The 13,933-nt window shown below is 36.1% G+C and overlaps 1 pseudogene; it reads right to left on the bottom strand.

The window, feature by feature from the left end:
- Window positions 1–9,799: 9,799 nt before the first annotated feature.
- LOC144552509 (BTB/POZ and MATH domain-containing protein 1-like) lies at window positions 9,800–11,322 on the bottom strand (annotated as a pseudogene).
- Between the last annotated feature and the right edge of the window lie 2,611 nt (window positions 11,323–13,933).

The raw sequence follows: 13,933 nt of genomic DNA, 5'->3' as shown, positions 1-13,933 counted from the left end.
TGACTCCAACTCTGGTCTTTTACAAAATGATTTATAGCCCCAACCCCAACTGAAGGTTTCAAAATTTATAACATCTGTTGAATTGCGCAAGAATAAAACACATCCACTTTGGTCTAGAATAGTAAACGAAACTTCGGCTTTTATACCTTCTGATTTGCTTTTAAGGTAAACATATATCGATGTGTGGTCAACTTCTGCATCAAAGGAACCATTTGGGTAGTACTGGATACTCCAATCATATCCACCCACATGAAAAATGGTTGATTCAAGAAAATTGCCTTTGCCAATTTTCTTATCTACAGAATACCCCTCAATTCTAAACATGTGAGATCTCGTTACCTTCTCAATTCGTCTTACACAACCTGTGCTTTCTTGGATTTCAGCGGAATATTGAGTGGAAAGTGACATGGATAGAAATATATAAAGGAGAGGTTTTCTTAATTACAAAGCGGAGAGGTGTCTAGTGTTTCAACGGGATAGTGAAATTTTGTGCTTAGTTTCTCTCTTTTATAGGATGGAAAAGATGGACCAAGCAATAAATATTGGTAGTCTTTTGAAAAGATGGAGAATATGATTCGTTTTCAAGACGGTTTATCTCCTCTGTTCTTTTGAAGCGCCTGTCAATTCCAATTTTCTGTAAGCTTTGTGTTATATTCTGAAAATTTTAAATTTATAAATTACGTCTAATTAAAAAATTTAGTTAACTAAAGAATAAATTAAATTATGAATGCATTTATTAAACTAACATCAAATTTTTAATTTATTAAATTATGGCTGAAAATTAATTCGAGACATTAGATTAGAAATAAATAAATACAACAATAGAATAGAAAGAACTTATGTGAAATTAAATTATAAAATTTATGACGTATTTAGAAATGAGAAATTTGTGGAAGTAACATATTAATTAAAATTTAATGAAATTATAAACTAATAACATTAATAAAAATTTAGACTATGATCATAAATAAATTATAAATTTAAATCAACTATTATTCGTAAAAAAATTTAACATAAATTCCCATTGGTTTTTGTTAAATAAAATGGAATGTCTAGTTTCGTTTAATCCTTAATTGATGTTAGGAAATTCAGAAATAATTGAACTGTTCTATTAAATCGTACAAAATCAAAATTTAACATAAATAGATAAATGAAACAAAAATTAGATTTTTTTTTTCTTTTAAAAAGAGACAAACTTTCCCAATCGATTCGAGAAGGATTAGAAAATTACATACAATAATTTAGAAAACAAAACGATTCGACACATGAAAGACCACACAGATCCCTCCTCAAACTCTTATTTCTCCCATTTCCTTTTCAATAATGGACCCTCCCCTGTCCCCCCTCCTTTTTATTCCTTCGTGGAGAAGGAAATTTTTAAAATCCCATTCCATTTCGAATTGAGATCCGCACTCCCCTTCTCTTTTGATTTTGTGACAAGTGGACCCCACCACCCTCAAAACCTTTGTTCTCCTGTCTCACCTACAATCGGGCCCTACCTCAATTAAACTCGTCTTTCTTTTTCTTTTCTTCCTTGGGAAGAAAGTCCTCTCTGAGGATCAAAATCTGCTTGTTTTAGCAAGGAAATGAGCACCCTTCTATTCTTTTATCTGAACTGTTCAAAATTGATCATGCAACGGACAGGAATGAATTTGGGGGTTACCGTTGGAAAGAACAATTTAAATGAAGAAGAAGGGACTCAGGGCAGCCGGGTCAGGAAGTTCGGGCAGGGGTCTTTTACTGACGATGACTCTGCGAGTGGACCCTTGGCAATTGATAGCAAAAAGGGGGCAGCGTTGGTCTCTGAGTCTGACAATATGGGTCCAATACCCACAACAGAGACGATTGGAGAGGAGGGGGAACTGGAGGGGAACCAATAGACAAAGGCACTGCCATTTCCAGAGTTGTTATAATGATTCATCCACCTCCGCTGAAGTTTGTTATTCCACATCAGTTTCTTTTGCTGACGTGTCCAGTCTAGAATAAATCTAATGTTTTACGCATCCATTTTAATTACTTTCTTTTACATTTTAGATCGCCTTTATAAGGCTAATACTCCTGTGGAGAGGGATTATGCAAAAAATGTACTGAACTTCACGAATTGCTGTTTGCTCTTCGTTGTTGGAAATAATATCATTTCTTCGTTTCTATACAAAATTACCTCAAAATTAGTTACAGAATCAAACTATATTGATTCTACCTGCTTCGACTATCTAAGATCGTTGCAGTTCTGGTATCAGAGCCAAGTTGGCCACATCTGGGAAGTGTCAGCTATAGAAGACGATGCCGCCAAAACAGCGTACTAACGAACCGCCCGAAGAGATCTCGTTAGATCTTATAGCCTTGAACGATCGATTGACACAGTACACTAGAGATATTCAGATTTCTCAGCAAAACCGCGATGATCAGATTCAAGCCCAGTTCCAAGATCAAGCAAATCAGCTGAATGGGTTGCGTACCGAGTTCAGAGAGTTAACGGGTATGATCAGATCACTGGTACTGGATAGGAGTAGTGATAATGGGCAGCACAGCAATCAGGCACACCGAACTGATCGGTTCTTTCGTGTTAACGAGAAGGAGGGACCTGATCCACATCCTGACGATGAAGGTGAGGGGCATATTGACAATAGAAGGCAGAATCGGACTGTAGAGAATGGTCAGATGACAAGAGGTTTCATGCCACACATCGATCTGCCTGTTTTTGATGGGAGCAAAGCAAGTGAGTGGTTAGAACAAAGTAATTTCTATTTTAATTACTACCAGACAGCAGAAGTGTACAAGGTGGGTATGGCAACCAGACATTTCACAGGAGATGCTGAGGAATGGTATGAGTGTTATCGGGTTGAGTTCCCAAACTCGAATTGGCAGGCATTAGTGAATGCTGCTTTTGAGCGATTCAAGAGGAGGAGTCATTTGAATCCTGTGGTGCAGTTTAAAAAGGTACAACAAACTCATTCAGTAGATGAATTCATAAGGGAATTTCAGAGGGCTAAATCTAGATTGCTCATTGAAACGGGGATAAGAAACGAATACTTCTTTGTATGGAGTTTCGTTTGTGGATTGAAAGAGGAAATACAGAATTCCATGAACCTGTTTAAGCCTCAAACACTAAATGAAGCTTTCAACTTGGCCTTGGAATTAGAGGTGGCCATAAGCCCTCCTGAAAAGAAATACACTTTCTTAAAACCTCAGACTCAGTCAAACTTCCGACCTCAAATCAGTGCACCTAATAAACCTATCAAGGCTATTGAAGGAAATTACAGAAAACCCCCTGAAACTTACACCAATTACAAACCTCCTGTTAAAAACCAGAATTCTATGACCTTAGACCAGAAAAGGGCTCTAGGCTTGTGTTTTAAGTGTAATGAGAAGTGGGGGCAAGGGCACAAATGTAATAAAGGGATTCATACTCTGGAAGGAGAAGAAGAAGAGGAAGAAGAGAGGGAATTCGAAGGAGAAGGGCAAATAGTGAAATATGGAAATCCTGAAAATGTAGAGGAAGAAGAAGAGATTGCAACATTGAGTAGTGACAGTAAAGCTGGAGGGGGAAGGACTCCCAAGTATAAAGGGCAAATTGGGAACATTTCAGTATGCATATTGGTGGACACAGGTGCTACTCATTCCTTTATACATCCCATGGTTGTTGATGAGCTGAAACTGGACACAAGCACTACCACTACCCTACTGGTAAGAAGTGCTACTGGAGAGAAGTTGGTTACTAACAGTTTGTGCAAGAATGTTGATTTTACCATACAGGGTCATTCTTTTTGTGCTGACTTCAGAATTCTGGAGGTTCAAGGTTATGAGTTGATTCTAGGGGTCGATTGGATTGCCAGTCTAGGTGATATTAGAATGAATTTGATGAAAGGGCATTTTGTTGTGGAGTATGAGGGTAAAAAGGTGAATCTCCTGGCAGGTAATAAGGGTGCAGATGTAAAAATTTGTGAGGGAGTCATAAATGTGGAGAAGGAGAATAAGAGTGGTAACCAAGTGTTTCTAGCTCACATATTCAGAATTGAGAAAGGAGAAGAAGACAAAACCTTGCAAGTGAACCCAAAAATCAACACATTATTGAACCAGTTCCATGAAATCTTTGCTGAACCAAAACAACTCCCTCCAACAAGGCCAGTGGACCACAAAATTACCCTTCTTCCTAACACCAAACCTGTCAACCAAAGACCTTACCGACTTTCATACCACCAAAAGGGAGAGGTTGAGAAAATTGTGCAGGACCTGCTGCAAAATTCTTTCATCCAACCTAGCATCAGTTCTTACTCTTCACCCATACTCCTAGTCAAGAAGAAGGATAACAGCTGGAGGATGTGCGTAGACTACAGAAAACTCAATGAAAACACCATTAAAAACAAATTCCCCATTCCAATCATTGAAGATCTACTTGATGAGTTGCATGGTGCTGATTATTTCTCAAAATTAGATTTGAGATCGGGTTACCATCAAATTAGAATGGATGAAAATGATATTCATAAAACAGCTTTTCAAACTCATGAGGGGTTATATGAGTTTACAGTTATGCCCTTTGGGCTAACTAATGCTCCAGCCACATTTCAAGCTTTAATGAATAGCATTTTCAAACCATTTCTCAGAAAGTTTGTGTTAGTTTTCTTTGATGATATCTTGGTGTATAGCAAAGATTTAGATACTCACATTCACCATTTGCAAACTGTCTTACAAACATTGAAGGATCAGCAATTGTTTGTTAAGAGAAATAAATGTGAGTTTGGGGTACACAAAATTGAATATTTGGGTCACATCATTTCCAAAGAGGGGGTAGCAACTGATCCAAACAAAATTGCCACTATGGTTAGTTGGCCAATTCCAAAAAATATCAAAGGGCTGAGAGGTTTTTTGGGATTGACCGGCTACTATAGAAAATTCATTCAAGGTTATGGAATTATTTCTAAACCTTTGACAAACCTTTTGAAAAAGAATGCTTTTAAATGGGACAATGCAGCACAACAAGCTTTTGAACAATTGAAAACGGCTATGGTACAAGCACCTGTTCTCAAGCTTCCAGATTTCACTCTACCATTTGTGGTAGAAACTGATGCAAGCCAAGATGGTATTGGTGCTGTCCTCATGCAGTCCAATAGACCAGTAGCTTTCCTGAGTAAGAAGTTAGGGGTAAAAAGTCAAGCCTTATCCACTTATGAGAAAGAACTATTGGCCCTATTCACAGCTGTACAGAAATGGAGGCATTACGTGATGGGAGGAGAATTTATAATCAAAACTGACCAAATTGCCCTCAAGTACCTGTTGGAACAAAGGGTTAATACTCCAATGCAACACAAAGGTTTGAGTAAGTTGCTGGGTCTAAATTACAGAATTGAGTACAAGAAGGGTGTTGAAAATAAGGTTGCTGATGCTCTTTCAAGGAGAGAAGGAGATGGAGAGGTTGTGGTGTCACCAGGAGAGGTAAAGGTAGTTAGTGTACTAATACCTAGGTGGGTGGAGGAATTGAAGGAGAGTTATGAGGGAGATGAATGGATACAAGAAGTGAGAACAAAACTGAAGAATAGTGATTCTATGGAGGCAACATTCCCTTACACTGAGTTTCAAGGACTGATAAGATATAAAGGCAGGATTTGTGTGGGTTCTGGTGAGAATTGGAGGCATAAAATTTTGCAAGAATTGCATGGTTCTAGTTTGGGTGGCCATTCAGGAATTACGGCTACTTATCAAAGGGCTAAAAGGTCATTCTATTGGCCCTTGATGAAGGAGACAGTGCATACCCATGTACAGCAATGCCATAACTGTCAGGTCAACAAGGGGGAGCATGTGCCAAATCCTGGACTCATTCAACCACTACCTATACCAAGGGAAGCATGGTGCAGCATAGGTATGGACTTTATTACTGGTCTGCCTAAGTCCAAGGGTTATGAAGTCATACTAGTTGTTGTGGATAGGCTTACCAAGTACTCCCATTTTATACCCATTAAGCATCCATACACAGCTGCAAGTGTGGCTCAGGAGTTCATGGAACAAGTGTACAGGTTGCATGGTTTGCCTACTGATATAGTATCAGATAGGGATCCTGCATTTACCAGCAAGTTTTGGGGAGAATTGATGGGAAAGTTGGGGGTTAAACTGAATATGAGTACTGCCTATCATCCTCAATCGGATGGCCAGACTGAAAAGGTGAACCAATGCCTGGAACAGTACCTAAGAGGGATGGTTTTTGATAAACAGTCAAAGTGGAAGGATTACTTGGCATTGGCTGAGTGGTGGTACAACTCAAATTGGCATAGTGCTATTAAGAGTACTCCTTTTGAGGCACTATATGGGTATTCCCCTCCCCAATTAGCTCTAGGCAGTATACCCAAAAGTCAGGTAGAGGCCGTAAACATTGTCATGAGAGACAGGCAATCAGCACTGTCATTGCTGAAAAACAACTTGAAAAAAGCTCAAGACAGAATGAGGAAGGTTGAGAATCGACACAGGAGTGAAAGAACCTTTGCTGTAGGAGACTGGGTTTATCTGAAATTACAACCTTATCGCCAAATTACAGTAAGTGGCATGAAGAACCAGAAACTCAGTTCAAGGTTCTATGGACCCTTTGAGGTAATTCAGAAGTTTGGGGAATCGGCATATAAACTAAACCTACCCCCAAATTCACAAATTCACCCTGTGTTTCATGTCTCACAGCTCAAAAAGAAATTGGGTGAAAGACAGATACCTTCACCTTCTTTACCCATACTCGGTCCTCACACTAAGGACAAGCTTGAACCTTTGTCGATCCTAGCAAGGCGCATAGTGAAGAAGAGGAATGCTGCACAAGTGCAATTGCTGATTCACTGGCGTAATCAGACTCAGGAGGATGCCACTTGGGAGGATTATGAGTGGATTGATCACAAATTTCCTAATTTTATTCATGAGGACATGAATATTCTGAAGGGAGAGGGAGTGCAACGGACAGGAATGAATTTGGGGGTTACCGTTGGAAAGAACAATTTAAATGAAGAAGAAGGGACTCAGGGCAGCCGGGTCAGGAAGTTCGGGCAGGGGTCTTTTACTGACGATGACTCTGCGAGTGGACCCTTGGCAATTGATAGCAAAAAGGGGGCAGCGTTGGTCTCTGAGTCTGACAATATGGGTCCAATACCCACAACAGAGACGATTGGAGAGGAGGGGGAACTGGAGGGGAACCAATAGACAAAGGCACTGTCATTTCCAGAGTTGTTATAACGATTCATCCACCTCCGCTGAAGTTTGTTATTCCACATCAGTTTCTTTTGCTGACGTGTCCAGTCTAGAATAAATCTAATGTTTTACGCATCCATTTTAATTACTTTCTTTTACATTTTAGATCGCCTTTATAAGGCTAATACTCCTGTGGAGAGGGATTATGCAAAAAATGTACTGAACTTCACGAATTGCTGTTTGCTCTTCGTTGTTGGAAATAATATCATTTCTTCGTTTCTATACAAAATTACCTCAAAATTAGTTACAGAATCAAACTATATTGATTCTACCTGCTTCGACTATCTAAGATCGTTGCAGATCACACGGTTTCAATTGATTCGTTTTAATAAATTATATTGATATAAAAGAAAAATAAAAGATGAGGGTAGGTGAGATAAATAATATAAATGGAAAATTGAATTGATGAGATTGGCTGAAATTAAATTAAAACTGGAATGGGCTTGATCCAAACCGAAAATAATATAAATGGAAAATTTCCCTTTGCACTGGGCCGAAACAGAATAATAAATTGAATTGTGATTTTCTTTGGTAACTTTAGGAATGAGTTGCGCATGCACTCTTGTACTGAAATTTATTACTCTAAACATAATGACTTGTTCAAAATATTTAAGTAGAGATGCTATCGGATCAGGTCGGGTTCGGATACAATTATATTTGGACCTGTACTCTAAAAGTGTTTGGGTCTGAATTTCGATCCATATATTTATTTGTTTCAAATCGGGTCTGGTCCGGATTCGGATACCTATCTACCCGTAAATATTTCGGATCCAGTTTTTTGGTTCCGAATAGATAGATACCCATAACTTGCTTTTAGATTATCGGATCCGGTTCGGATATGGAGCGGTTCCGGATCCGAAGAGGGTATATGTCACAACTCTCAAACATTTGAGAAATTATTTATATTTAAATATAATTATAATATCTTAAACATCTCACATAATAAATCACTATAATATAAATTAAAAACTGCTACAAAATAAAAATTATACTATTATTCTTGTTCATAAATAGAATATTAATATTTGTTTCAATCAGTGAATAGAGCAATAAATTTCAATAATTTGTATAAAAAGACAAATATATGGTAGACAAAGAGATCAAGAAAGATATATGGTATATATTTAAAGGACATATTAATGAGAATAATAAATTTTCATGATTACAGTAATAAATTTTATTCAAAAAATTAATATGCAAAATATGATTATTACCGTGACATTTTGTTCATTTGATTATATGCAAAATTATATTTTCATAGTTATTAATTTATATTTTATTAGGTATTTATACGGATATCGGGTCGGGTTCGGTTATGAGTCGGATAACCAAATCAAACTCATATCCTATCCATTACAATATCGGTTCCGGTTCGGTTCCAAATCGGATATTAAATTATTAATTTTGTAACCGTACCTATAATTTAACAGGTTATATTTTCTAAGTCATACCCTATCCAAATTAATCGGATTTGGGTCAGTTTCGAGTTGGATCCGAGTAATCGGGTAAAAGTAGCCCCTTTATATTTAAGTGCTAATCAAACTATAAAAAAGAAACAAAATTTATATTTAACAAGACTTGAACTTCTGGAATTTAACTCAGGCCGAAAACAGATATTTAATAGTTTTAAAACTAAAAATGAGCAAGATTTGAAATTAATACAAAGTGAGAAAATTTTAATAATAAAAGTAAAGAAGCACCGAACCAATCCCATAAATTCTACATTGTAAATTTCTCTACGAAATTTCTCTGTTTGATTATTCGTATAACATGTACTCACATTTGACTATTTGTACCACCCTCATATATATACGATTTGTACCACGCTCATATATATATACGATTTGTACCACGCTCATATATAGATATATACGATAGATACGTTAAGTTATTATGAATTTGGTTATCAAATGTGTCACCTAAAATACTTTAATCACTCGTTAATCTTACATATTAGATAACCTGTCATTAAAGCACCCACCACGTAGTTATATAAAATCAGGTTAACAAATTTAAAATTTAAAATCTAAAATTTATTAGTTAACAAGGACAACAAATTAACAACATATTTTATTTTATACTTCAAACTTATTACAAATTATTATAATTAGAGTAATAAATTAGTAGCAAATGTATTTTATCGTATAAATAAAGTAATAAATTAACGTATGTAAAATTTTCTAAGTTACGATTTTTAGAATAGGAATTTATTTGGATAAGTAATTAAAACACGTATTTCTATTTTATACGTACTAGAAATCGATTGCAAATGGATAAATAAATTTATAACATGTTTTTATCATATCACTATTGTTATAGACTTAATTGTATAACAAATAATTTCAAAACCGAATCAGGACAGTCGGACGTAATTATTGCAAACAATTGTGACATATATTATCGCACATTTTATAATAAAAAACACAGTACATATATCATATATGTTGCAGTACATATATTATGGATTCGCAAATCCGACCAGATACAAGCAACAAAAACATTAAATAAAAAAAATGAAAGGATAATAACAACCGCAACTAGGAGGAAATTATATTGTTACTTCATTGATGGTTCCTTCAAATTAGAGGGCAACGGTCGAATTAGAAATTGCTTTCAAGCATGTTGCTTTGAGATGATTGCAACTGTGCCTCTCGGCTATCAACAACAAGGAAACCGCATTGCTTGTGTTAATAGTACCGCACAACATCTTCTCGCATATTATCTTCAATCTCTCCAAACCATATCTATCAGCCGCAATCAATAGATGTTGTGCCATTAATTTGGTGTCATGTTTCTCATCGCTCTCTTTTATCCTCGCTACTAAATAGCACGCAAATTTTTTTGGGATTCAAAACTCTATTCACCCAAACAAGATCTGAGCTGTTCATTTAATAGATCTGAGCCACTCATCAAAATACATTTCAATCTCAGCTTTTAATTAATAAATTTAGATTTTATGTATCTGTTTCATGTTGTCAAATATGTAGAAATCTAAATTTAATTAAAACCGTATCCACTACATGAAAAGACGCATAATAATTCAACAAAATCTCCACGCGTTTTCCCTTCTTTCCACGCCCTCCACGCGTTTTCCTTCTCTCCATGAATAGGCACCGGACACGTGTCACGCAAAAGTTGGAATATCTCAGCGGAATACGCAAAAGTTACGCAAAAGTTGAGATATCTCAAAGGATACATTCCGGATCTTCCGTGGCCTGTTTGATGTGGTTGTTTGTGTTTCCATTGATTAACAATTCATTGATTTTTGTTTCTCTCATTATTAATTAATACATTATGATAAAATCAAATAAATATTAATCACATCTAAAAAAAGTAATCAAAATAATATTTCAATCCCGTTGCAACGCACGGACACTCAGCTAGTCTCTTCAAATTCAGGAAATGTATCATTATATATGAAATGAAGCAGAGCTTTGAACACTCGAGCTTCCATTTCTTCAATTTTAATCGTATCTGATTTTTCCTTCATCGGACCAAAAAATTGTGCCGAAAAGACTGGAGATCTCGCGGCGAGAATGCACTTGTGAGCACTAAGAAGTTGACCATCCACTTCAAATGTAACATCCGCTCCATTTCCATTCTCCAAAAGAGAGCCGAGTTGCTGCGGGATGTTACCGGGTGGAACAACAATATGCAGAGGTTGCTCCACCGGAAAAACTTTAAAAATAGTAATGACACTTTCAATTACGAAACAATCATCTGTGATTTTTGACTCCAACTCTGGTCTTTTACAAAATGATTTATAGCCCCAACTATCATCAAAGGTTTTGAAATGTTTAATATCTGTTGTTTTGTTCAATGGTAAAGCACATCCACTTTGATCTAGAATAGTAAAACAAACTTGTGCTTTTGTACCTTCTGATTTGCTTTTATGGTAAAGAAATATCGATATGTCGTCAATTTCTGTCCCGAGGGAACCATTTGGGTAGTACTGGATACTCCAGTCATATCCACCCACATCAAAAATGGTTGATTCAAGAAAATTGCCTTTGCCGATATTCTTATCTACAGAATACCCCTCAATTCTAAACATGTGAGATCTCGTTACCTTCTCAATTCGTCTTACACAATCTGTGGTTTCTTGAATTTTAGCGGGATATTGAGTGAAAAGTGACATTGTGATGGAAATATATAAAGGAGAGGCTTTCTTAAATATAAAGCGGAGAGGTACGTGTCTAGTGTTTCAACGGGATAGTGAAATATTGTGCTTAGTTTCTCTCTTTTATAGGATGGAAAAGATGGCCCAAGCAATGAATATTGGTAGTCTTCACTTGGAGGACTTCCTCCCCAGGAAGAAAAGAAAAAGAAAGGTGAGTTTAATTGGGGTAGGGCCCGATTGTAGGTGAGATAGGAGGACAAAGGTTTTGAGGGTGGTAGGGTCTACTTGTCACAAAATCAAAAGAGAGGGAGTGCGGATCTCATTCCATTTTAAAATGAAATGGGATTTTGGAAATTTCCATCAGGAAGGAATAAAAAGGAGAAATGGGAGGTAACACAATTAGCTAGAAAAAAATTCTAGAGTTGTTATACCCAAAGGTCGAGAGTTCAATTCTCTCTCACGACTTCACAACTTCTGCGAAGTTTTTCAAAAAAAGAAAGGAATAAAAAGGAGAGGGGAGAGATTCTAATGATGTGGGGTCCATTAATAAAAAGGAAATGGGAGAAATGAGAGTTTGAGGTGGGATCTGTGTGGTCTTTCACGTGTCAAATCGTTTTGTTTTCTAAATTATTGTATGTAATTATCTAATTCTTCTCTAATCAATTGGAAAAGTTTTCGTCTCTTTTTTTTTTTTTTTAAAAACTAATTTTTGTTTCATTTATCTATTCATGTTAAATTTTGATTTTGTGAGATTTACTCGAACAGTCAGATTATTTCTGAATTACCTAACGTTAATTGACGATTAAACGAAACTAGACATTCCAATTTATTTAACAAAAATCAATGGGAATTTATGTTAAATATTTGTACGAATAATCATTGATTTAAATGTATAATTTATTTATGATCGTAGTTGTAATACTCCGTCATGTGAATATTTTTTGTATTATCAATGGATTTAGGAACGTATAATATTCAACGTAATAAAAAAATAATAATTTGATAATATAGTTTTTGAAATTGTCTATGCAACACTAGCCGTACATGAATCTTTGATTCATGCAACAAATCCTATAACTATGTCCTGATAATTTATCAGAAGTTAATATGATCATATATTAAAGATTTTTATCCACAACTTTTATGTTAATGTTACGTAAAGATAATAATTACGAGACCTAGAGCTTGTATATTTTGAGCTTTCTTAAAATCTGAACATATAAGCTCCACGTATATATAGGAACCAAATAAACTCACCTAAAATAAAATAGGTCTAATATACGTAATTATAAATTAATATGTAAATAAATATATAGAACATGAGAAATTGGATTTGGGACCTAGATTGATGTCAATTAACCAAAGAATGAGAATTTGCCGGAGATCTTCATTTGATATAATCTAAGAATATATGGGTGGTCTTTTTGCAAAATGTCCATATTTTCATTTTACACGAAGAATAAAAGCATACCACAAATTACTCCTTATTTTTTGTTGGCTTCCATAATTTCTCCATAATTTCTCTGTCACGGTTGTGATTGTAGGCTCATGCGGTCCCATTACAAACGTGATCGTAGACGCAAACGGTCCTTTCACGGACGTGTGATAGACATAATATACGCATTTGATCTAATTTTTATCATGAAATAACACCAAATATCTTGTATTTTGCATATAAAAATAATAGAATACACCTAGAATCAAGTTACTGCCTTTCCTCAGTCTTAATTTGTAGGACATGAAGAAAAATGGAGAAAAATGCCCTCAGTGCGGACGCACTAAGCACTTAGAAGAAAATCTGCCGACTTCAGCATTGAATAGAAGAAGTCCGACCGTAGTGCGGACGCACTCATGCCCTGTTGGGTCCCTCTCTCATTACACTCATTTTTGTATCATTTGTAATTATCTTAGTTTTAGAGGGCCCTTTTGTAATTTTAGCATATATGTGTAAAGCAAACCTTTTTAGTTCACAGTAGAAAAAAAATTGGGGTGCTCTCCCCGACAAAAATCTCTCTTCTATTTCTATTATGTTTTCCTTTTATACCACTCAAAACCCTACATCTGGTATCAGAGCGTAGAGATTCCTGGTGCTTCCGTTTTCTGATTTTGTTTCGCTTTCAGCGTGCTACAGTGATCCGCGAGCTACAGTGAACAGTGATTTTGCTCCTGGTTCGCTGCTCTCCTTTGTTCCACGGTGAGCCGCGATTTTGGGTGTATTTTCTCTGTAGACCGCGTGGGTGAACCAAGATCCCTTTGGTTAATTATGCGCTGATTGCTGTAAGTTTATTTAATCAGAATTTTAGTATTTGGTGCATCCAAGTCTTGGTTTAGTGGTGATTTAAAATTTTGAAATGGAGGAGAGTAATAGTGGTACTATGATCAAACTTACTTCGTCCAACTATTCTATTTGGAAGTCTCGTATGGAAGATTTGTTGTATTGTAAGGATGCTTATGAACCCCTTACGGGTACAAAACCCGATAGTACCTCCGATGCGGCTTGGAAAATTTCTAACCGAAAGACAATTGCCATAATTAGACAATGGGTTGATGATTCCGTGTATCACCATATTTCAACCGAAACCGAGGCTAAAATTT

The sequence above is a fragment of the Carex rostrata genome, chromosome 4 (assembly GCF_964058835.1).
Source record: "Carex rostrata chromosome 4, lpCarRost1.2, whole genome shotgun sequence".
NCBI lineage: Eukaryota > Viridiplantae > Streptophyta > Magnoliopsida > Poales > Cyperaceae > Carex > Carex rostrata.
Note: the sequence above shows the minus strand (reverse complement) of the source record. Positions and strands in the feature narration are given on the sequence as shown.